Source organism: Somniosus microcephalus, chromosome 11, assembly GCF_052327205.1.
Source record: "Somniosus microcephalus isolate GS21.2 chromosome 11, FLI_Smic_1.0, whole genome shotgun sequence".
NCBI classification, from domain to species: Eukaryota; Metazoa; Chordata; class Chondrichthyes; order Squaliformes; family Somniosidae; genus Somniosus; species Somniosus microcephalus.
In genome coordinates, this window is record NC_140997.1 from 36,997,077 (window position 1) to 37,022,405 (window position 25,329).

General features: G+C 45.7%; 1 pseudogene; it reads right to left on the bottom strand.

Moving 5' to 3' along the window:
- The window catches only part of LOC147110479 (uncharacterized), a 193,997-nt pseudogene extending 168,913 nt beyond the window's left edge, over nt 1–25,084 (bottom strand).
- Between the last annotated feature and the right edge of the window lie 245 nt (nt 25,085–25,329).

Consider the following 25,329-nt stretch of genomic DNA (forward strand, 5'->3'; position numbering starts at 1 on the left):
CCTTGACTTTCTGTTTGTTTATTTGGACGATATTCTGGTTGCCAGCACCTCCAAGGAGGAACACCTCGAGCACCTTCGGGTCCTTTTCAGACGGCTTCAGCAGCACGGCCTCATCGTTAACTCGGACAAATGCCGTTTCGGCCTATCGCAACTGGATTTCCTGGGCCACCGCATAACCCCCACGGGGGCAACGCCACTTCGGGTCAAGGTGGAAGCAATTGCGGCGTTCCCGAAACCGAAATCCGTGAAAGCTTTACAGGAGTTCCTGGGGATGGTTAACTTCTATCATCGTTTCATCCCCAGGGCTGCACAGCTCATGCGTCCTCTATATGAGGCCCTTAGAGGCTCGACGGGAAAGGACCCTGTGGTATGGTCACAGGACATGGATCGTGCTTTCGAGGAGACGAAAGCCGCACTCGCCAATGCGACCATGTTAGCACACCCCCTGCCGGGAGCCACCATCGCTCTCACGACGGACGCGTCAGACTACGCGGTGGGGGCCGTCCAGGAGCAGTGGGTCGATGGCACGTGGCAACCCCTGGCCTTCTTTAGCCGCCAGCTACAACGGCATGAACGCCGGTACAGTACTTTCGATCGAGAGCTGTTGGCTTTATTTTTGGCCATCCGCCATTTCCGTTTCCTCCTCGAAGGACGACGCTTCATCGCATTTGTCAACCACAAGCCATTGCTGTTCGCAATGGCCAAGTCTGCGGAACCATGGTCGGCTCGGCAGCAACGGCAGCTGACGTACGTATCGGAGTTCACCACCGACATCCGACATGTGGCCGGTAAGGACAACTTCGTCGCCGATTGCCTATCCCGCGCCGCCGTCCAGGCCGTCCAATTGGGCATTGACTATGCACAGATGGCGGTTGACCAAGCGGACGGCCCGGAGACCCAGGGTTTTCGTTCGGTTCCAAACAGCCTCCAGCCGAGGGATGTGCCTTTCCATTCCGCAGGTACCACTCTGCTCTGCGACGTTTCGCTGGGTGCACCCCGTCTGATCGTCCCGTCTAAATGGCGTCGTACGATTTTCGATGCCTTACACGGCCTATCGTACCCTGGAGTGCGGGCATCGCAAAAACTGCTGGTCTCCAAATTCGTATGGAGGGGAATACGCAAAGACGTCAGGGACTGGGCGAACAGTTGTGTTGTTTGCCAAAGGTCCAAGGTGCAGCGCCATGTCAGAGCCCCGCTCGCCACCTCCGAGGTCCCGGAACGGCGATTTGATCATATTCACATCGACATAGTGGGACCACTCCCACCTTCCCAGGGCTTTACGTACCTTTTGATGATGGTGGATCGCACCACGAGGTGGCCGGAGGCAGTTCCCCTGACGTGCACCACATCTGCGGACGTTGCTCGAGCTTTTGTTTCATCCTGGGTAGCCCGTTTTGGTGTCCCTGCGGATATTTCGTCGGATCGGGGGCCGCAATTTTCGTCCGAACTGTGGAACGAGGTGATTTCCGTGTTGAGCGTTAAACTCCACCGCACTACGGCCTATCACCCACAAGCGAACGGCTTGTGCGAGCGGTTCCACCGCTCCTTGAAGGCGTCGCTCAGGGCCAGCCTGCTGGATGCATCCTGGGTCAACAAACTACCGTGGGTGATGTTAGGACTCCGCACGGCGCCGAAGGAAGATCTCCAGTCGTCGGCAGCGGAGATGGTTTACGGGCAACCGCTTCGAGTCCCAGGTGAATTCCTGCCGTTACCTACGCGGCCATGGTCTGCGGCCACACAAAAAGAGACCCTCCGGGATGCGGCCCGCTGTTTCCGCCCAGTTCCGACCTCACGGCACGGTTTGCTTTCGTCCAACGTCCCGGGGGAGTTGTCGAAAGCCAAGTTCGTGTTTGTGCGCCAGGATGGCCATCGTACCCCGCTTGCACTGCCGTATGCCGGACCCTTCAAGGTTTTGCAGACAGGGGACAAGAGTTTCGTGATTGACGTCGGGGGCAAACCGGATCACATCTCTGTCGATCGCCTCAAGCCTGCGCACCTGGACCTCGAACGACCGATTGAGCTGGCGCAGCCTCCGCGCCGCGGCCGGCCGTCGGCCGCTACCACACCTGACAACGCCGTGCTGCCTACCAGTTCGCCGCCTGCTCAGCGTTTTCCCCTCCGGGAATTTCGGAGTCGGTCCAACAGACTTGTCCGACCTCCTCAGCGATTGACTCTTTTCGTTAAAGACAATTCTGGGGGGGCGTATGTGGCAAAACCACTAAGAGACTCTTACAGTGACTTACATAATTGTCTGTAACCAATGTTATTACCTCTAGCATTAATTGTCTGTAACCAATGTTATTACCTTTCAAGTTGGCTCTGGTTAAACAGAGCTAGATCGACAACATCGCGATCTGACGTGATGACGTCATCACGTGGGTCACGTGACATCCCCTTCGGCGGGAAACGTCATGACGTCAGAGGTAGAGGGCGGGGCCAGCCAGTCCTCGTGTGGATTGAAAGAGAAAAGACCTGTTTTGAGCTTCTCCTGTAGTTTCTTGTTTTGTAAAGTTCTTAGAAAATAAATTCAGTTTGTTAACTTCCAGTAAGTTATAGATTCTTTGTTAGGAGTGCAGAGACTCCTACAATACCATGATTAACCTGAGAGAAAAGCATCTCGTTAACCAAAAGGAAAAAAAACACAAAAGGAAAGGCAAAATACTTTGGTCCACTGGATAGGTCTAAGTGGCAAAGATTATAACATTTACATCTGTAATTCCCATTTCAGTACATTGCACTATATACAGCCGACATCATATTAAAAGGAGCACTTTTTTATTAGCCAACTGTTTGATTCATGCAGAATCCCATCACCATAAGAATCTCCAAACCAAATGACTAAGAAATCCACATAAGTAGTTTCTATTTATCTGATATGGAGTGTGCTCCCTTTCTCCATAGGGGCACACCCATTTAAATTAGCTAGGAGAACCTAGGTGCAAGTTGGCAAAAGCCAAGCCTTCGGAATCCATACTGTGGGTGTTTCATCAGCTAATGCCATAGAGTTAACCAGCATACAGCATAGGAATATAAGATCAGGAGTAGGCCATTCGCCCCTCAAGCCTGTTCTGCCATTCAATTAGATCATAGCAGATCTGTACATCAACACTATTTACCCGCCTTTGTTCTAAATCCTTTGATATTCTTACCCAAGAAAAATATATCGATCTCAGTCATGACATTTCAATTGACCCAGCATCCACAGTCTTTTACAGGAGCAAGTTCCGGATTTCCATTAAACTTTGAGTGAAAAATTGCTTCCCGATTTCACTCCTAAGTGGACTAGCTCTAGTTTTAAGATCATGCCCTTTTGTTCTCAATTTTATCTTTAGTCTCTGTCCTATACTTCCCAACCAATTACCAAGTCATGTCACAAGGTTTCCTCGAATGCTGTGCACTCATTTTTGCAAACAATCTCTTATGCGGAATCTTATCAAATGCTTTCTGGAAGTCCATATAGACAACATCGATAGACACGCCCCTATTCACCATGCTAATGACCTCTTCAAAAAATTCACCTAGATCAGTAAGACATGATCTACCCTTCACAAATCCATACTGACTCTCTTTCATCAGCTCATACTTATCCAAGTGTTCAGTCACTCTGGCCACGATTTTGTCATTGGTGTCGGGTTGGTTGCGGGATAGCTGGTTTCCGACTTCCAGTCCCGCCCCCAGCTGCATGCGCTCCACAGATGTGATTTTACCTTGATTGACCTTATTAAGCCCATCCTGCAGGCTTGCCAGCCAATTAACAGGAAGCGTGACTGATGACGTCATTTGATGACGCGTCATCTGCCTGTTTCCTTAAAGGGACCACGCACAATTTTATTTTGACAGTTGATTTTTCAGTGTTTGACAGCATTGAGGTGCTGAAAACACTGACAATCACTGCACAAAGGTGACCTCTTGCACCCAGGCTCTCCAATGACTCCCTCCACTGGCTGGAATAGATGGCAGCTGCAGGTGAGGTGACAGAAGCGATTGGTCACTGGTGAGAGAGGTTCTCCCAATGAGGTGGCACTGGACATATAGTTGGATTTAAAAACTTGTATGCTAAAGAAACCTGTAAATGTTTTATAAATGCAGTACCCAATGACATGAATCTTGTCATTCATGTGGAAATGACTTATGAAGTAATACTGAGCGGCCTGCTGGTGGCGTTGTCCAGGGAGAGTATAACTACTTGGGCATGGGCCCAGCTTGCTCAGGACATTCTTTAACAGGAACTAGTGAAGGACACAACTAGATCTCCATGTTGAAAAACAGTTGACTAAAGCCTTGTTTAATATTCAGACCAAGTGCCTAGTAGTTTTCTTACATCACCCAACATTTTCTTTGTTCTGAAACTCACCATGTGCAACATTGTATCCTTCACACCACTTCTGCAGCTGTCGTCTTTTCACAAACATTACACCAGACTCACAACACGCCACACTTACCTGTTGTGGTGTCCAGACATCGGGAAACCCGACCCAGAAGCGGGAAAACCCCAAAACAGGCTGAAAACTACTGGCAAGTACCTGTTAATAGGCAGGTAATTGCCTTTATTCCGCTTCCCGCCGCTAGGTGTCGGGTCCGTTTGCAAATCAGGGGCCCGATACTTGGGAAAGCTGTTTGGAGGCGGGTTGACGATGGATTCGGAACCCACCATCAATCAAATCGAATTTAACTTCTGACCCGCCTCCAAACCCGCCCTCTGAGCGCTGACAAAATCGCGGCCTCTGTCTCTGATGATAGATTCCAGTAACTTCCCCACAATAGATGTTAAACTGACAGGTTTGTAGTTCATAGAATCATAGAAACTTACGGCACAGAAGGAGGATATTCAGCCAGTCTTGCCTGCGCTGACTATTTGAAAGAGTAGTCGTGCTTCATTCCACATCCCCGCTTTTTGACGGTAAACATCCTCCCCCAACCCGGTTTTTGTCCGTAACCCTGTCTGTAAGTTCCTCACCCTCAAGTACCCGTCCATCTCCCTTTTAAAATTATTTATGGAATCAGCTTCCACCACCTTTTCAGTTAAGAGCGTTCCAGATCCCGACAAATGTGAGTGAAAAAATTTCTCCTCATCTCTCTTCTCGATCTTTTGCCAATGATTTTGAATCTATAACCTTTGATTATTGACCCACTCACCAGAGGGAATAGTTTTACTCTACTCAATCAAAACCTCTTAACATCTTGAAAGCCTCTATTAGGTCACCTCTTAATCTACTTTGTTCCAAGGAGAACAGTCCTAACTTCCCCAACTTCTCCTCATAACTGAAGTCCCTCATCCCTGGTAACATCCTGGTAAACCTCCTCTGGACCCTCACTAAGGCCTTTACATCTTTCCTGAAGTGTGGTGCCCAGAATTGTCCACAGTGCTCCAGCTGAGGCCTAACCAGTGATTTATAAAGTTCCAGCATGATTTCTTTGCATTTATATTCTATTCCTCTATTTATAAACCAGAGTAACCCATATGCTTTTTAAAACTTGCCCTGCCACCTTTAAGGATTTGTGTATATGGACACCAAGGTCTCGCTGCTCATCAACACTTTTCAAAATCGTGCCATTTATAGTATACTGTCTTTCCATATTAGTCCTCCCAAAGTGCATCACTTCACATTTCTCTGCATCGAACTCCATCTTCCATGCTTCTGCCCATTTCACCATCCTGTCTAGGTCATCCTGAAGCCTGGAACTATCCTCATCGTTATCTACTACTTTGCCAAATTTTGTATCACCTGCAAGCTTTATAATGCTGTTCCCTACACATGAATCTAGGTCGTTTATAAAATTTTAAAAGTGTAATGGACCCAAAACTGAACTTGAGGAACAATACTGCAAATCATCTCTCAGTCTGAAAAACATCCATCCACCACCACCCTTTGCTTCCTGTCGCTGAACCAATTTTGTATCCATACCACCACTTTCCCCTTAATGCCATAGGTTTCCATCTTCTTAATAAGCCTCCTATGTGACACTTGTTATCCCTCCTTCCTTTCTTAAATAATGGATTGACATTTGCAATTTTCCAATCCAAAGGCACAATTCCTGAATCTAGAGAGCTTTGGAAATCTGAAATTTCCTCACATATATCTTTTACACCCTGTGCTGGAAACCATCAGGTCCTGGGGATTGGTCTATCTTAAGTCCCACTATTTTCTCCATTACTATTTAAAAATTATATTTAACCCACTAAGTTTCTTATTTTTAGGTTCCATTGTACCATTGATATTTTGTGTTCTTCCTCCACTGTGAAAATGAATACAAACTGTTAATTAACAAGTCTACCATCCTTATTGTCCATTATAATCTTGCTTGCATCCATCTTTAGTGGGCCAATACCTCTTTTTCTTAATTATAAAAAAGCTTTTGCTGTTAATTTTGATACACCTTACAAGTTTTTTCATATTCCCCTTTTGCACCTCTTATGACTTTCATTGTATCCCTTTGATGCTTTTTATAGCTCTCCCAGCCTGCTGGATTTCCACTTTGCCTTGGATTTGTGCAAGCATTTTCTTTTAGTTTAATATTGTCTCTTACTTCATTTGTTAACCATAGTTGCTTAACTACACAAGTGGAGCCTTTACCTTTTAGGGGCATGTACTGGTTTTGAAAGATACCAAATACTTATGTGAATACCTTCCATTGTTTGTCTGTAGGTTTACCCGTTAACAGCTCAGCCCAGTTTACTCCAGGCAATTTATTTCTTATCGCTTCAAAGTTTGCCTTATTTGAATTCAAAATCTTGGTTTGTGACTCTCACTTCTTCCTCCTAAATCTAATATCAAATTCAATCATATTATGGTCGCTATTTGCAAGATGTTCCCTTACTGTCAGATTGGTTTGTTACTCATCATTAAATCTAGTATGGCTTGTTCCCTTGTTAATTCTAAAACAGTCCCAAATACATTCTATAAATTCATTGTTTTTACTACTTGAGCTGTTCTGCTTCTCCCAGTCTATGTAAAAATTAAAATCTCCCATTATAACCACATTGTTTTTGCTACATGTTTCCCTGATCTCTGAATGTATCCATCCCCCGATTATACTATAAGGACGCCCGTAGACAACTCCTACCAGAGCCTTGCTTCCTTTGCTGTTTCTTAACTCTACCCCTAGTATTTTCACTGCCCAATTACCCTTACTAAAATCGCTTCTTTCCTCTGCAGTATCTGTGTCTTTTATCAATATTATTACTCCTCCTGCTTTCCCAATTTCCCTGTCCTTTTTGGAATATTTAGCTCCCAATCACACTCAGGTTGTAGCCAGGTGTCTGTAATGAATATTGCATCATACCCTTTAAGCTGAATTTGTCCTTCTAACTTGGCAACAGAGGAATTGCTAGATGGAAAAAGACCAAGGTCCATCTAATCCATCTTCTACCATCCTGGTAGTCACATGATACAACAATAATGCAATTGTTGACTAATCATAGCAATTAATTTCTATCAATTAGTCTACAACAGACCCAGACATGGCACAAGAGACACTCTAGTGGGAGAGAGCTTTGGTAACCAAAGGTCCAAAGTCATCTTCTCCTCCCAAGCATGCTACACTTACCATGTCATGTCTCAAATTACTGATACAGTATACTGTATCCTAAAATATTATTTTCTGAAAGAAATCTATCTAATTTGCATTTGAATGAGTCAACACTAATTGTTTCCACCATCTCCCTAGAGACTTTGTTCCATAGATTGACCACTCACTCACTGAAATATTGTTTTCACAGATTAGTGTTGATTTTACCCCCCTTCAAGCTCAGGCCATGTCCTCTGGTTCTGCTGTTCTGGACAAGATGAAATAGCTTGTCATAGTTACAATTTCTAGTCCCTTTAGAATCCTGAAAACAGCAAACACATCGCTTGATTTCCAGCGATATAGTCTTTCTTTTTATCTCACTTATTTTATTTTTTATGCTACACATTCGTGTATAGAACTCTTATCCGCTGTTATGGTTCCTCTGCTTATCCAGCTAGGAACATCCTACCTCTTAGGTTATTGGATTGCAGAGTTATCCAAGAATGTAGTGAGAAGAATCCCAAGTCTCATTGACAGATCTATCGCTCCAGAGCATCAATGAGGCAGGGTATCAGTTCAATCATACACAGTGGCCTGAAGTACTGTGCACCTGCCTGGCTCAGATATCACATTACCATATCTGCCATTGAGGATTTAGTTTCAATCTCCCATAACTTAGACGGGTCAACTTGAAGCCACTCCAACCCCAAAAATACTCCAATTACCACCCCATCCCAAATCATTAAGGCAATTAACAAGTTTGGGTTTGAGCCCTCACTAGGGTAGATACAAGGAATTCCTTATGTTAAATGAGGTGGGCAGCACAGATCACCATAAAATGTATGAGTGCATTGCCACCATCACTGCTGGCCAGAGTACAGACCAACAGCACGCATCATCAAATGGTGGCACCACCAGTTGGAGGTGTGAAACTCCAGCTACAATTACTCACCTCTTTGCAAACAAGAGGGGAATTGTCACCAGTGAAATCTTTTTGGCAACCCTTTCCTTTGGATTTTATGTACATCAAATAGCACTGAGAAGAAAACTGAAAAGCACATAAAATGATTATATGCACAAACGGAATCACTAAACTTTACAAACTTTCTTGCTAATGGCTCCAAGACTGAGTTATTTTCTGGCAGAAGCTGCTTCTTACTGTTCCAGGGACCATGATTGCACTGAAAAATGCCTGAAAATGTTGCAGCAGCCTTTTAAAATAAGCCATAGTGTAATGAGAATGATGTGCTCTGTGTCATTTATATCTTTATCCACTAATCACAAGTAATTGCAAGGATGACAAACCTCCCAGTTTATCACAACACAAAAGAAAAGCACTGCATAAGGCAATCACATTCCTGCAATGTCAATCTTCGGAAACTGCACTCATCTTTTTGCACAAGTCGTGAGTATTTGAAAGAGAAAGACAGGGTAACATTTCAGGTGTAACCTTTCATCAGAACTGCACTAATTCTGACCAAGGGTTACGCCCAAAACATTAGCCTATCTTTTTTTCTCTTGAATGCTGATCAATGTGCTGCCATTATATGTTTTTATTTTACATTTCCAACATTAGAGAAGTTTACGACGCAGGAGGCCATTTGGCCCATCGAGTCTGTGCTGACAAAATAAAGCTACTCAGCTGAATCCCATTTTCCAGCTCTTGGTCCGTAGCCTTGTAGGTTACGGCATTTCAAGTGTGTATCCAAGTGCTTTTTAAATGTGATGAGTGTTTCTGCCTCTTACCACCCTTTCAGGCAGTGAGTTCCAGACCCCCACCACCCTCTGGGTGAAAAAAATTCTCCTCAACTCTTTTCTAATCACTCTACCAATTACTTTAAATCTATGCCCCCTGGTTATTGACCTCTCTACTAAGGGAAATAGGTCCTTCCGATATACTCTAACTAAGCCACTCATAATTTTATACACCTCAAGTAAATCTCCCCTCAGCCTCCTCTGTTCCAAAGAAAACAACCCCAGCCTATCCAATCTATGCTCATAGCGAAAATTCTCCAGTCCTGGCAACTTCCTCATAAATCTCTTCTGTGCCCTCTCTAGTGTAATTATATCTTTCCTGTAATGTCCAGAACTGTATGTAGCACTCTAGCTAGTCTTTTATACAGTTCTAGCATAACCTCATTGCTCTTATATTCTATGCCTGGACTAATAAAGTAAAGCATTCCATATGCCTTCTTAACCACCTTATCTACCTGTCCTGCTACCTTCAGGGATCTGTGGACATGCACTCCAAGGTTCCTTTGTTCCTCTACACTTCAGTATCCTACTATTTATTGTGTATTCCCTTGCCTTGTTAGCCCTCCCCAAATGCATTACCTCACACTTCTCCAGATTTAATTCCATTTGCCACTGTTCTGCCCACCTGACCAGTCCATTGATATCTTCCTGCAGTCTACAGCTTTCTTCCACACTATCAACCACACGGCTAATTTTTGTATCATCAACAAACTTTTTAATCATGTCCCTTACATTAAAGTCTAAACCATTGATATTTACCACAAAAAGCAAGGGACCCAGTACTGAGCCCTGCGGAACCCCACTGGAAACAGCCTTCCAGTCACAAAAACACCCGTCGACCATTACCCTTTGCTTCCTGCCACTGAGTCAATTTTGGATCCAACTTGCCACTTCCCCTTGGATCGCGTGGGCTTTTACTTTTCTGACCAGTCTGCCATGTGGGACCTTGTCAAAAGCCTTGCTAAAATCCATGTAGACTACACCAAACATGCTACCCTCATCGACCCTCCCTGTTACCTCCTCAAAAAATTCAATCAAGTTAGTCAGACATGACCTTCCCTTAACAAATCCATGCTGACTGTCCTTGATTAATTTGTGCCTTTCTTTGAGGTTAAGCTGACTAGCCTGTAATTATTCGGTCTATCCCTTTCTCCCTTTTTAAACAATGGTACAATGTGAGCCATCCTCCAGCCCCTTGGCACCACCCCTGTAGCCAGAGAGGCTTGGCTAATGAATTATCTCAAAGCTTTCTGGTTGGATAACTTCCAATTGTTTCAGTCTGGATTATATTAACTCTAAAAGTTAAATTAAATTAAAATCTACTCCTGATGCACAAATTACAGTGAGCAACAGTAAAATTACAAAACTTAAGGCAACTTTTTCAACCTGGGTCAAAATGTGTATAGATATTACATAAATTTGGGAGGGAAGAGGCACATTTGAGTTGCTGTGTTGTAACTTCAATTTTATATGTATTTTATAAATGATGTATGCCAACTTCTTCTTATTCCCACCGAGCGGCAATTCCATAAAATAAGGGTTCCGACAGCCGACTAAGGGATCTCCAACAGAAGACCTCTCGTTTGATAAAATAGAAACACTTCTGTCTGTCCTGGGTAAGGGCGGAATTAAATCAGTGAAAACACTTACTCACCCAGCTAGCAGGCACTTTAAAACAATATGGCTATAAGTATTGTTAAATATTGTAACCACTGCACAGCAACTGGAAAACCATTTCCTCTGGTTCAATTCCTATATGAGGGAACCGAGAGAATGCCAGAAGTGCGGGAATTTGTGTTCAATCGGGAAAAAAAAACACCTTTCGCGCCAGACAGCAACTTCTATCTGAATTTAATTTCTAAGGAATGTGGGATGCAGGTAGAAAATACTAAATTTGTAAACTCAAAGATCTAAATCCAAACCGAACATCAAAGTAAGAGAATGATCTTCAAATTATTTTGCTCCATTCAAGTGACATAAACTTTCTGCAAATTGAACTAAAAATGCCCGCAGGAATCCATGAACATAGGCTTAAGGTAGTGCTCCCAATTTATTTACCTCTACAAGCCAGGAGATCTTATCGCTGAAAACACAAGTAACAGCTGTAACTCAATCAGCGGTTCAACCAAATTGTTAAGAAAAATAAAATCAATTCAAATGACAAACGTCACCCATAAACTAAATCAGTGACTGTCCGGGGCTTGAACACTCCTTTTGTAAACCAGCGTGTCAGGTGAAGAAGTTAAAGGGGCTACTGATTAATCCAAGTTTATATCTCACCCAAGCTCCAAGTTCTAATGATATTTTGCAGTTTGAGACAGCTTTGGCTGAATCACGGTGTCCCCTAATCACTGTAGTCTGGTCCATATCTACAGTCAATCACATCACCCCACAACTCGAAACTATTGGCAGTCTCAACGGGACAGACTAGCACCAGGGACTCAACACAACCCCTACTTTCCCAGCTCCCATGTACAGTTTTCATGATTAGATGTGAAAGGGGCAATTCGAACAGAACACAAAATTGCCCGTACGAGAAAGAGCAGCTGGTGCCTGTGCAGTTGAGAGGTGCATTTTTGACTATTTATGCACATCGGTGTATCTCTGTTGCTTTTAAGTGACGAAGCTGCAAACGGGGCTCGGCAGGGAGCGAAATCTCCCCGGGAAACCCGGTGAAAAGCCTCGGCACTGACTAATGAGGGGATCAGGACGGATGACCGCTGATTGTCACACTCACCGATCCCGTTCATATTTTCTTCACAGGAGTACCAAATCCCCGTGTGGAAATAGCGAAAGAGAAACCGGTCGTCCCCGGTGTCCCAGCTGTAATGAACCAGGTTGGGGTTGGAGCTGTTGGCGGTGCCGTTGCCGTTAAAGTTGATACAGTTTAGTGTTATCTCCTTGCTGCACTTCGGTTTGGGCACTTTCTGGGTTCCCTCGCACCAGTACGTAGTGACGAAAGCAGTTGTGGAGAAAAAGAGAGCCACCAAGTTTAACCCCACCGCCAGCATAGCTCGACATTTTCGGGTGGTTTTCATTGTACCATCAAGTGGCTGCCACCGGCGACTTTCCCCCGGATCGAGAGCGAGTATTCACGGCCACAGCCTCTGACAAAATAAGCAGCCACTTTCTCTGGTCTGCATGGAAACCTGGTATACGAAGGTAAAAAAAAATAAAGTAAAAATTACAAATCAATGCTACATATTCATCGCTTTGACTCAAGTCAGAATTCTCTCCTTAAACGTCCTTTTCCAGGGTGCCCATTGTGAAGTATTGATGTGCAGGTAGGTGCCTGTCCCAGATCGAATGAGGAATGAAGGTAGCAGACGGGAAAAGGCTGTGCGTTCGCCAGGCTGGAGGCACAGCATCATCTTCAGCGGGACTAGTGCCTCCCTTTGACAGACACCTGGTGGTGTGCGGGACTCACCGGTAATATTGATCCAGGTCCCTCCAAATTCTGCCAAACTGTTCATTGTGCGATGCAGCACAACAGCCGTGTAAAGTGCGCTTTCCTCAGATCAATCGTTTCTTTCATTCTTCTACACTTACATACAAACGATGTTTTGTTTGAAATCCGACCACTTTAGATCGATTAGAGAAAAATATGACTGACGGCTGATTGTAGAGGACTATGACGTTTTATTAACATGAGATTTGTTTGGGGAGGAACGATTAGGAAATTAAACTGGTTGCCTTCCAGTTAATAAAATCATTTATCTGAATTAGGAGGAAAATGCGAACAAAAAGTCACAACAGCGGAGTAAATCGATCTAGAAAAGCAATTAGAACCTGGACCTGTTTTTCAAACATGGCACACAGCAGAAATGGACCCTGTTATCAACAAAAAATGTAGAAGTCTTTAAAAGGTGACTGCCGTCGTATGTCCGGCATCTAACATTGTCACATTGAGATAGAGATTGTAGTGGAATAAAATACATTCCAGGTGAAAACCACCTATCAAGCGTCAAGTATTTTCTAGGTAAATATGTTACTATTAAGAATTTAGAAGTGACCGAATGCACTATTACTTAATGACGATAATACCATTAATATAGTAGACTAGAAGTATCAATATATTACCGAGTTTCAGTGTTCAGTGGTCGGAGGTTACAGCATTTTATGAAAGGGCACTATCATCTCCGAGGTAAATTACATGACAATGTTTCATTACATGTGATATATTGTTTCTCTTTAATCATGTGTGAATGATGACAGTTAGTGTCAGCAGACTATTGTATCATCATGGATCACCCTTACAGCCACGCCATCTGCACCTGGTGTCCACAAGTGCGCACTTCGAGCGGTGATATCTGGGCAAACACCGTTGCCAATCTCCCCCTCCTTAACCCGGGAGCACTAAGCTCAGTGATAGTCCTCCCATTCGGGTCTACTAACATTTCCTTGCAGATTCTTTTTCCTTTCAGCTATGAAGTTATAGAAGTATAAAGTACATTTCTAAGTGAAACAACAGAGAAAGAAAGACACTGTGGTGTGTTTCCTCTAATTAATAAATAAATATTCCACTGGGTGGCCTTCCTATCAAAAGATTTCACACATTTTATGACATTACCATACTGATAAACAAAATGACACTTGGGCCATGGACAAACATTCTCCCTTATTGCTGAGCTTACCCTATGGCAATATAGATCAGTTGATCACTTTTATATCCACAGAGAGAGAGAATTGCAGCATTTGCTTTTCTGATTGCTGAACGACTAGCAGACCTCCCATAGCATTGCTCATAATGAGTCAGAGTGCTATGCCAAGTTGTATTACCAGGGAAACTGACTTATCTGAACTGGGGGCAGCTCTGGGACATGTGAGCATTGGGAAGGGGGTCAAGTGTCTGGCAAGGCACGGCAGTGTAGGTGGTTATGTTATTGAACTAGTAATCCAAAAGTCTGGACTAATAATCCAGAGGAGTGTGAGTTTAAATCCCACCATGGATTTGAGAATTTGAATTCAGTTTAAAAAAAAATTCTGGAACTAAAAAGCTGGTATCAATAAAAGTAATCATGAAGCAGTTGGATTGTTGTAAAAACCCAACTGGTTCACTAATGTCCTTCAGAGAAGGAAACCGAATCTCTTTATCCAGTCTGACCTATATGGTTCACTCTTAACTGCCCTCGGAAGTGGCCCAGAAAACCACTCAGTTGTATCAAACTTCCAAAAAAATAGAATAAAACCAGACAGACAACTCAGCTGTGACCTAGGCATCGATTCAGGACACGACGAAGGCACACCCAGCCCAGCTGACTCTGAAAAGTCCTCCTCAATAACATCTGGGGACTGGTGCCAAAGTTGAGAGAGCTGTCCCACAGCCAACAGATATCTATCAGTCAATGTCCCAGACTTTTCCATCACCATCCCTGAGTATGTCCTGTGCCACCAGCAGGACAGACCCACCAAAGGTGGGGGCACAGTGGTATATAGTCGGGGGGTGAAATGGCCCTGGAAATCTTCAGTATTGACTTCAGACCCCCATGAAGACTTATGGCTCCAGGTCAACCATAGACATGGAAACCTCCTGCTGATTATCACCTACAGCCTTCCCTCAGCTAATGAATCAGTACTCTTCCATATTGAACACTACTTGAAGGAAGAACTGAGGTTAGAAAAGGCACTGAATGTACTCTTCAATATCCTTCACCAAGGTGGTACTGACCGAGCTGGCAGAGTCCTGAAGGACATAGCTGTCAGACTGGGCTTGCAGAAAATGATGAGAGAACCAACAAAAGGGAATAACCTACTTGGCGTCGGCCCCACCAATCTACCTGTCACAGATGCATCTGTCCATGACAGCATTGATAGGAGTGACTACCGCACAGCCCTTGTGGAGACCAAGCCTTGTCTTCACATTGAGGACACCCTCCATCTTGTCATGTGGCACTACACTGTGCTAAGTGCAATAGATTAAGAACAGATTTAGCAACTCAAAACTGGGCGTCCAGGAGGCGCTGTGGGCCATCAGAATTATATACCACCACAATCTGTAACCTCATGGCCTGGCATATCCCTCACTCCTCCATCATCATCAAGCCAGATGACCAACCCTTATTCAATGAGCCATGTAGAAGAGCCTGCTGGGAGCAGCACCAGATGTACCTGAAAATGATGCCAACCTACAACACAGGACTAAATGCATGCTAAACAATGAAAACAGCATGCTATAGATAGAGCTAAGCAATCCCATAACTAACGGATTAGGTCAAATCTTTGCTGCCCTGCCACATGCAGTTATGAATGTTGGTGGATAAATAAGCAACTAACAAGTGGAGGAGGCCCCATGAAGGTCCCTATCCTCAATGATGGTGGAGCCCAGCACATGAATGCAAAAGACAAGCCTGAATCATCTTCAATCAGAAGTGCCGACCAGATAATCCTTCTTGGCCTCCTCCTGTGGTGTTCATCGTCACAGATGCCAGTCTTCCACCATTTCGATTCACTCCATGTGATATCAAGAGACAGCTGAGAGCACTGGACACAGCATAGGCTATTGGCCCTGACAACATTCGGCTGCAGTGCTGAAGACCTGTGCTCCAGAACTAGCCGTGTCCTGAGCAAAGCTCTTCCAGTACACTGGGATCTACCTAGCAATGTGGAAAATTGCACAGGTGTGTTCTGTTCACAAAGGCAGGATAAATCCAACCCGGCCAATTACTGCCCTATCAGCCTACTCTCAATTATCAACAAGGTGATGGAACGAGTGGCCAACAGTGTTATTAAGCAACACTTACTCACCACTAACCAGCTCTCCGATGCTCAGTTTGGGTTCCACCAGGACCATTCTGCTCCAGACCACATTACAGCCTTAATCCAAACTTGGGCACAAGAGCTGAATTAAGAGGTGAGATCTGCACTATTCTACCATGACAGGCACATTCTCAAAACAACTCACAAGACTGCCACTAAAACACTCACTTCTTTCTTGCAGGAGAAGGTTGGGCTCAACACGAGGCAGAAGATGGCAATTGGAGGAGGCCAAGCCTGCCTGTAAACCCTTTCCCTTCTGGAGGAAGATGTGCTGTCTACTATGGCAGGGGGTGAGACATGACTGTGGCAACTGGCAATGTCGGGGGAGACGCCTTGCAGTATTTCTTTACACTGTTATCCTCTTTTTCCCTTCTTACTTCTTACTTCTATCTCACCCTGCAAGACAAGCTGTAGATGTTTTCATTAGCAACTCATCTCTCTCAGCTCTTCCTTCACACTAAAAGCTAACCCTTGTCCCTCTCTTTAATTTCAGGTGCTGAAAATGTGGAGATACCTCGACCAATGGAGGAAGAGGAGGCCAGCCTTCTGGAAGATGCACCATCACTTGATCTGACCTTCCCAAGCACTAGTTCAGATATTGGCACCACACGTATTTTAGAGGCTAGGCTGCAGGAGAGGCCTTCACATGGTTTAGGGAGGGAATTCCAGAGCTTAGAGTCTTGGCAGCTGAAGGCACAGCCACCAATGGTTGAGCGATTAAAATCAGGGTTGCTCAAGAGGCCAGAATTAGAGGAGCGCAGAGATCTTGGGGGGGTTGTGGGGCTGGAGGAGATTACAGAGATAGGGAGGGGCGAGGCCATGGAGGGATTTGAAAACAAGCATGATGTGGTGTATGTAACCTGTTCCACCTTAAGAGAACTACCTTAAGAGATGTACTACTTTCTCTTGGCTGCTGTATACTGTAATACTGTAACACCGGTGGTGACCACACCGGTATATAAGTGTTGTGTAGGGATTTGCTGGGCAGTTCAGCCCTGACCTCCGAATAGTAAAGACCTGTTAAAAGTTATTCTTGTTGTCTGTGTCCAGTGATTGATCCTAAACATAACTGGGACACACAGACTCAACAGTGGCGACGAGTCCGATCTTACCCTGTGGCAGTTTTACATCCAAGGCAGCTTCGTCCTCAGAACGGGCGTCGAGAAGAGGCATCCGCCCTCATCATCCTGCTGAGCACCATCGCACGGGAGGCATCGAGAACCCGGGTTAAAAAGAAAAAGAATTCTGACCACGAAGCTCTCCATCAGCGACAGGCAGTGATCATCCCTTCTACCACGGTGGTGGGTAAGCCGATCAGCGACACAAGCAGAAAGTCAGCCGCGTTGGCTGTGGAGTAGGGGAGGGAAAACGGAGGAATAAGGGGGGAGAACTCGACCACGGCCGGTAAAAAGGGCCGCGCTGCAATCGAGGCCGAGAGGTGCAGCGACTGGGGCAGCTTAAGGCACGAGAGCCGCGGAGAAATCAAACACAGCCGGTGTAAAGGACCGGGCTGCAAGTGGGGCTGCGAGGCAAAGCAGCGTCGGGGAATTGAGAACCGCTGGGGAGGCGAGAACGGCAGCAGCACGGCAATCGCCATTGCAGCCAGCGGGGGAAGAAGGCAAACGCGGGAATCCGCCATTGTAGTCGGCGGGGGGAAGAAGACGAGCGCGGGAAAGACCGCCAAGTGCGGGAAGCCGCCATTTTGGAAAAAAATTTTTTTTTAATTTGCAAGGATGCCTAAACATGGGAGCATTAATACCTTTGATAGTGATATCAAACATTGGACCACATATGTAGAACGCATGGAAGTTTATTGTAAAGCAAATAAGGTACCAGATGATGAGAAAGCACTAACCTTATTAAGCTCAATGGGTGCGAAGACATACGGGCTATTGAGGCACCTTCTATCACCAAATAAACCGGCAGATCAGGCTTTCGCGAATATTGTTACTGTCCTGAAAAATCATTTAAACCCCATGCCGCTGATGATAGCGGAACGATTTAAATTTTACAGAAGAACGCAGCTGAAAGACGAAAGCAACACTGAATTTTTAATTGAACTGTGTAAGCTATCGAAGTACTGTCAGTTTGGAACAGGACTAGCAGATGCACTGAGAGATAAATTTGTGTGTGGATTGTTAAAAGAAGGAACACAAAAGCGACTGCTTGAGGAGAATGATCTTACGCTTGATGAAGCTGTCACTATTGCAGCATCGCAAGAAGCCGCAGCGAGAGGCACGGCGGAAATGCAGCTACGGTCACCGGAACTCAGCACCAATCAAATGGTCTTGGGTACAGTAAAATGTTATCGTTGTGGAAAGACAACGCACGATCAGAACCAGTGCTGGTTCAAAAAGCAGGAATGCAGAAAATGTGGCAGACTTGGTCACATAGTTAAAGTATGCCGGTCAGGAAAGAAGACCAGCAACAAAAAGTCACCGCAGGAAAAGTACAGAAAGGTACACAAGGTGACAGAGAACAGTTTGAACGAACAGAAGTCACATTCAGACTCCAGCAGTAATGAACTGGGTAGTCTAAGAGTACACAATGTTGGTAAGGAAGCAGACCTCCAAACAATTTGGGTCACACTTCAGATAGCAGGAGTCCAAGTGAAGATGGAATTGGACACTGGATCGGCATTGACAGTCATGAATAAGCAAGATTACAAAAGGTTATTCCCAGATATTCCCCTACGGGATACGGAGATTGTATTGAAAACATACACGGGGCAAAGAGTATACCCCATCGGGAAGATAGAGGTAAAGGTGGTCCACAAGGGCAAAGAAAGCCAAGGAATGGACTTATATGTGCTACCTGAGGGAGGTCCACCACTACTGGGACGGGAGTGGATTAGGAAAATAAATATGGACTGGCATTCCTTAAAAGCACTAACGGTAGATTCCGGTAAAAAAGATGTCAAACCTAAACGATTGTCCAGAATATTGGACGATGCTAAAGAGGTGTTTCAACAGGGACTGGGAACACTGAGAGGAATTACGGCAAACATCAAGGTTGAAGAACATGCAAACCCGAAATTTTTCAAAGCCAGACCTTATGCGATACGACCTGCTGTGGAAGCTGAGCTGGAAGGGCTAGAACGTTCAGGAGTACTGTCTAAGGTAGACTGGAGTGAGTGGGCCACGCCCATTGTTCCTGTCATGAAGCGTTCATCGAGCAACAAGCCGGGGGAACCGGGGAAGGTTTGCATCCGTGGAGATTTCAAGATCACTGTTAATCCGGTGCTTCACACGGTGCAGTATCCGCTTCCGCGGATTGAGGATATCTTCGCTTCGTTGTCTGGCGGGAAACACTTCACCAAGATAGACCTGGCGCAGGCGTACTTACAGATGGAAGTTGAGGAAGAGTCACGCCAGTATCTCACGATCAACACGCATAGAGGCTTGTACCGGTATAATAGACTGGTTTTTGGAGTGGCATCGGCGCCAGCAATTTGGCAGAGGGCCATGGAGCAGGTATTACAGGGAATTCCAGGCACACAATGTTACCTGGACGATATTCTGATTACAGGAGATGATGACGAGGAACACCTTGCAAATTTGGAACTGGTGCTCACCAGATTGAAAGAATATGGACTTCGAGTTAATCGCCAGAAATGTGAGTTCTTTCAGAAGAGGATCTCGTACTGTGGTCATGTCATTGACCAGGAGGGGCTTCATAAGTCTCCTGACAAGATCGAAGCTGTTGTGAAGGCTCCCGCTCCGGATAATGTATCCCAGTTGAGGTCGTTCCTAGGGTTGATTAACTATTACCATAAGTTTCTGCCAAATTTATCCACGGTGCTGCACCCGCTGAACGCTCTTTTGCAGAAGGGAGTGCCATGGAAGTGGAGCGAGGACTGTAAGAAGGCCTTTCGCAAAAGCAAGGCATTGATCACCTCAGAGGAAGTGTTGGCTCACTTCAACCCAACGCTGCCTATTCGTTTGGCTTGTGATGCTTCTCCATATGGTATTGGGGCAGTACTCTCACACAAGTTGCCAAATGGCCAGGAGAGGCCAGTTGCGTTCGCATCCAGATCATTGACCTCCGCTGAGCGCAACTATGCTCAGATAGATAGGGAGGCTCTCAGCCTTATGTGGGGAGTAAAGAAGTTTAATCATTACCTGCAGGGCCAAAAGTTCACGCTTCTGACAGACCACCAGCCGTTGGTATCCATTTTTAACCCTAAGAAGGATGTTTCGGTGATGACAGCACAGAGACTCCAGAGATGGTCCCTTTTCCTAGGGGCACATCAATATCAGATTGAATTCAAAGGTACAAAGCAGCATGGTAATGCTGATGGGCTGTCGCGCCTGCCACTACCTACAGAGGAGGAGGCACCGACGGTTGACCCTGTTGAGTTATTTCACTCGACCATCATCGAATGTTTACCAGTCACCAATGCAAGTATTGAAAAAGAAACCAGGAACGACCCGACACTGTCCCGGGTCTACGAAGTGACAGTGAAGGGATGGCCAGCACATGGTGATCCACTGTTACCGGCATTCTCAGCAAGACGAGAACAGCTGTCCGTCTGTCAAGGAACATTGATGTATGGAACAAGGGTGATTATTCCTCCTAAGTTAAGAGAGAGAGTTCTAAAGGAACTGCATGAAGGTCATCTGGGGGGAGTCAAGATGAAAAGCCTTGCTAGGGCTTATGTGTGGTGGCCGGGTATCGACCAACAGATAGAGGATCTGACGAAAAGCTGCTCAGGGTGCCAAAAAGTGCAAAACGCACCTCCGATTGCACCGCTGCATCCATGGGAATGGCCTTCAACCCCATGGCAACATGTACATATTGACTTTGCTGGTCCATTCATGGACTCCATGTTTTTAATTGCAGTGGACGCACATTCTAAATGGCCAGAAGTGATTAAGATGACTACCACTACCTCGGAAAAGACGATCGTGGTGCTAAGAACGATATTTGCAAGAAATGGATTGCCAGAACAAATATGTTCAGACAACGGACCGCAGTTCGTGTCAGAAGAATTCCAGAAATTCATGAAGAAGAATGGGGTGAAACATTATACCTCTGCCCCATATCATCCGGCTACAAACGGGTTGGCCGAGAGATTTGTACAAACGTTTAAAAAAGCAATAAAGGCCATGAGCGAAGATCAGATTCCATTACAACACAAGGTGGACAAATTCCTACTGGCATATCGAAACGCCACTCATGCAGTGACAAACCAAAGTCCTGCCATGATGTTCTATAACAGGAGGTTGCGGTCCAGGTTGGACTTGTTGAAACCAAATGTGCGGAGGGAAGTTGAAAACAAACAGTTCCAGCATATAAATAACAAGACCACTCGGAGCTTCGAAATCGGACAACCAGTGTTAGCCCGGGACTATAAAAACGAGAAATGGCAATCTGGAACAATTCGGGCCAGACAAGGACCCCTGATGTACACGGTAGGTATTGGTGAAAATGTAATACGGCGTCATGCTGACCAACTGGTAGAATCGAGAACAAGGGTCGAACCCATGGTTATGGCAGAGACAACCGTGGAAGAAGTTAGTGAACCTGAAGCATCTACCTCAGAAGTGAATGTACCTGATGCTGATGTCCAATCCATAAGAGACCAACTAGATGAGTCACCCCAGCAACGAGAATCAGAGACCCCTGAAAGGCGTTATCCAACTCGAATCAGGAGGCCTCCTCAGAGACTGAATCTTTGAACTGTTTTGCATGAAGTTGTATATAAACATATGTTATTATTATGTTATGTTAAATGGGGATATAACTGTTAAGCTAAAAAGGGAGGATTGTGGTGTATGTAACCTGTTCCACCTTAAGCGAACTACCTTAAGAGATGTACTACTTTCTCTTGGCTGCTGTATACTGTAATACTGTAATACCGGTGGTGACCACACCGGTATATAAGTGTTGTGTAGGGATTTGCTGGGCAGTTCAGCCCTGACCTCCGAATAGTAAAGACCTGTTAAAAGTTATTCTTGTTGTCTGTGTCCAGTGATTGATCCTAAACATAACTGGGACACACAGACTCAACACATGAGAATTTTCAAATCGAGGCATTGCTTACCCGGGAGCCAATGTAGGTCAGTGAGCGCAGGCGTAATGGGTGAACGGGACTTGGTGCGAGTTAGGACACGGGCAGCCGAGACTGAGGATCCATCAGGAAGTCGATCATCTGCACTCAATTATTTCAACCCCTTCCCCTTGAAGATAACAATAAAAAAGACCATCATTTCCACCACAACCCAAATACCATAAGCAATCTTTATCTGCTGCACAATCAAACAATGAAAACATCACACAACTAACAAATATTAAACTATTCACCCTGGTGCTTACACTTTGTGGCTATCAATAGTGGCTAATCTAGTGCTCCTACAAAGTGCAATCCCAGTGGCAGCAGCAGGCGAAGCTGCTGAGATTCTGAAGAGGGCAGTTCAGATATCTTCCTGTGACTCCTTTGAGAAGCTGTGGGCCGTGATGGCCTCACCTCAGACTGAACCATCTCAGCATGGGCTGACAGGCAAGTGCAAGGGCAATGGTGGAGTAGCGGGGAGGGTGCTCCATGATTCCCATGCCCACTACTTCAGGGCATCTTTTCAGCCCTCCCAGTGATCTGGTGGAGGACAGATCTCTGGGTATCGGAGACACTCTGCAAGCTTCTTTCAACTGACGAGCCCAGAGCCACCATGGCAGCTGCCTGAGCTTCCATTGCAGCACTTTGTCGTTTCATGGAAGCTGCAATGACTGCAGTGGAAGCTGCCACCTCAGTCATCAGACGCTGCATGATGTCGGGCTCCACAGGTCACTGGATGGAATTGGCCAGCCTCTCCACACTGGAGAGGATGGGTTCCAGGCTCTGCGTCAAGCCACGGACCGAGGTAGATGTGGACTCCTCCAAAAACCTAGCCACAACCCATAAGCTTTCAGATAGGCTCTCCATTGCACCAAGCATTTGGCTTGTTGTACCCATCAGCCTTCTTCTGAAGCTTGGCCCTGTGAGGTCCTCAGCTGACTCCTCTACAGCAGAACTAGTATGTGACCTTGCCCCCCGGAAAGGTGGCACCTGTGGTGTCCCTTCCATCTTGTGTGGCTGCTGCCCACTAGCACCCGGTGTATCCACCGTGAGGATCCCTCTTCTAACCTAGCCTCTAAGTTATGTGTGGTGCCGGTTTCTGAGCCGGTGCCTGCGACAGTGGTAGCCATTGAAGCAATGCATTCCTCCTCACTCTCCTCCTCCTCCTCCTCTTCCTCCGGGGGTGCGGGGGCGAAGTGGCTGTTGTTCATCTTGCATTTGCTCTGGGGGGCGAAGTGGGTCTTGCTTCTAGGAGCCTGCAATGATAAAGTTGGAAGGGTTAGGGTGCAGAGTGTGTGGCCACTATAGGAGGATGTGTGTGGTGAGACCATATGGAGCTTGGGAGTGAGGATAGCTTTGGGGAATTAGGGATCAGGAATAGATGTGCATCTGTAAGGAAGCAGGAGTGGCCACATACCTCTAGGCGATATGCCCCCTGCTCTGGCTCTGGCTCTGACCACGGCGTCTCCCACTCCCCTCCCAATCACGGCCAGCAGTGCCTTCTCAAAGGGAGTAATGTCAAGCAGGTGTGGTTGACCTCCCCCGGTCAGGTCCTGCTGGCGCCTGTTCTGTGTTATTCTTTCCTGGAAAAGAACGAGTGGTGATTGGGAATGAGCGTATTGACAGGTGTGTGTATGTGTGTGTGATGTGTCACATGGTTGAAGAGCTGTGAGATGTGTCTGAGGTGTGAGTAGTGCCTGTGAAGGATGCAATAGTGTGGGGTATGTGAATGTTAGCTGGTCGATGAAGTGTGTTGAGATTGTGATGCTGGTGGTGGTGCAGTTATTACAGTGTGTGCTTGTGAGATGGGATCTTACCTTGACTACTAGTGTCAAGTCATTACATTTCTTGCTGCCTGGGGTGAAATCCTGCCACATGCACTGCATTAGCTGCCTCTGCTGCCTTCTAACCTCCTGCAGAAAATAGCCAAAAAAAGCTGAGAAGTTAACCAGCAGTCTGAGGACAAACCAGCAACTAACCTGTAAGAAGGGAATGAGCCCTTTAAGTAGCGTTCCTTGCTGACTGTTAGTACCATAATTTGCTGAGTGAATTTATCACATGACGAGTCAGGCCTTGGAACAGACAATTTCACAAAATAGTCCTATAACAAACTCGAGGAACAGCACCTCATCTTTCGATTAGACACTTTACAGCCTGCCGGACTCAACATCGAGTTCAACAATTTCAGATAATAATCCCTGCCCCCATTTTTCATGCTGTATGATTTTTGCCATTTCCATTTGCAACATTTTACCTTTCCTGCCTCTTACAAAAGTACAGGATGTTCTTTCAATTCCTTCCTCCCCTCCTAACCACCACCCCCCCAGCCCCTGTCTCTGCACCTGCTTAATATCTGTTACATCTCCAGCTTTTTCCAGTTCTGATGAAGGGTCCCAGACCTGAAACGTTAACTCTGTTTCTCTCTCCACGGATGCTGCCTGACCTGCTGAGTATTTTCAGCATTTTCTGTTGTTAGTCCTATAACAAGCATTGGACCCTTATTTAAATGTTATAATGAGTCTTTTAAATGCTTCTGGCACGTGCCTTGGCTACCTATTGAGCAATCCAATATGGTGGGTGGCATACTTGTGTCGCAGAATGAGCGCACAAACGGCGCATGCCATATTGGACTCTTAGGCACCCGTTTTATACCTGTAAAATGGATGCATCGTGATTAAATTATTAGGCCATTGTGTCGAGTTTAGGCACCTTACTTTAGATGGGATATCAGGGCCATGGAAAGTGTGCAGTAGAGATTCACTGAGAAAATGGGCGGAATTTTAACCAGAAAGAATGGATGGGTTTGGGTTGGGTGGGAAGTAAAATGTTTTAAAATCTCAAGCCCGACCCCAACCTGCTGAAAGCCTCCATTAAAAAGATGAGAAGGGCTAGATCCATAAGGTAACTGCATTTAAAGCACTGTTTGTGGGCCGAGAGGAGCAAGAGTGTTTCCTCCAGGCCCAACAAGCAAACCTTTATCCTCATCCCACGATCACTGATGTCCAACATTCCCTATAAGCTGCGCAACTCTCTACCGGTCCCACGCAGCCCAGGACCGGCTTTTTCAATGTTCAGTTTTGTGAAAATTTGATTGGGCCACGCAGCCCCTTAAAAAATTAGTGGGAACATTGCTGACGTCCCCAGTGATCACCCCCCACGACCTTGTTCTCCTCCTGACCCCGATCTTCTCCTCGATTTCAATCTCTTCCCAGGATCTCCTCCCAACCTGGATATCCCCCCGACCTGGATCTTCT